This window comes from Cynoglossus semilaevis, chromosome 10, assembly GCF_000523025.1.
Source record: "Cynoglossus semilaevis isolate Cse_v1.0 chromosome 10, Cse_v1.0, whole genome shotgun sequence".
NCBI lineage: Eukaryota > Metazoa > Chordata > Actinopteri > Pleuronectiformes > Cynoglossidae > Cynoglossus > Cynoglossus semilaevis.
The window spans coordinates 19,604,643-19,605,835 of record NC_024316.1 but is presented as its reverse complement, the minus strand read 5'-3'; positions in this window follow the sequence as shown (position 1 = coordinate 19,605,835).

The window sequence follows — 1,193 nt, the reverse complement described above, 5'->3', positions numbered from 1 at the left end:
GAGAGGCTGATAGGACGTGATGGATGGAGAGGCAGGAAGTGCTGAGGTCTCAGAAAGGAAACGCCCGCCGCCTCGGTCTGATGACGAGTGAATAATGAATGAACCGCCGTAGTCCGTCCTGTAGGTGGGGCCGATCGCAGCAGCTGCCGTACTGCAGCCGTGGAGGAGACGTGGGCCACGGGTTTAGAACACATGCTGCTGGTTTTGGTCAGCCCACGGAGAAAAAAAACTGTTTTCATTTGGTGAAAATGTTAAAAATGACAAAAGTTTTTGTTGAATCTGCAGAGAAAACTCCTGGTTCTGGTCTGTTCCGGGTCTGACCTCATGGTCCGGTCAGGGAGCAGACACCTGGAGGCGTCGGGCACCGAACACAATGACAGACACAAAACAGTGAGGACGGGTTTCCATGGAAACAGAGGGATGTAGAACAGAAAACAAGGAGGAAGAGCAGTGCATCATGGGTATGAAGAAAACTATTTGGACAGAACTGAGCTAATGACGGACTGTCTTCTAACCACAGGTCAGGGGTTCGAGTCTGGGTCAGACCTTGATGTCGATGTGTTTGGAGCAGCTGGGAAGAGTTTGAAGTAGTTTTTAGAATTTCTTACATTTATCCTCACGGAGAAATGAAGTGGTTACGCGGAGAGCATCAACAACAACAACAACAACAACAACAGGAACAACAACAACAACAACAACTGAGACTGAGCTGAAAAATGTGTTCATTTAAAGATGTGTAAAAATTCAAACTGCAGGAATAACTGTTCAGATCAGTGGTGGTGTCGTTCCTGACCTCAGCTGACCTCAGCTGACCTCAGCTGACCTCAGCTGACCTGACCTGAAAACACACTGACCTCTGCAGGCCGACAGAATGTTCTAAATCTTTCCCTCACAGAAAAAGGCTCAGAAAAACAAAAGAGAAAAGAATCAGTGAGACAAAGAGTCTGGAACCAACAACAACAACAGGAGTCAGGTGTGTGTGTGTGTGTGTGTGTGTGTGTGTGTCACACTGTCTCTGTCTCCACCGCTGGCCAACACACACACACACACACACACACAGGGGTGGCTTAAAGGCTCAGTTGATAATTGCCCCTCTGACGTGAGGTCCGTCCTTCCAGACACGTCTGATCAGTGGGTTTAACGGCTCCCTGACCCCCGCCCCCCGGGCACCGCAGGAACACGGACGTGGGGAA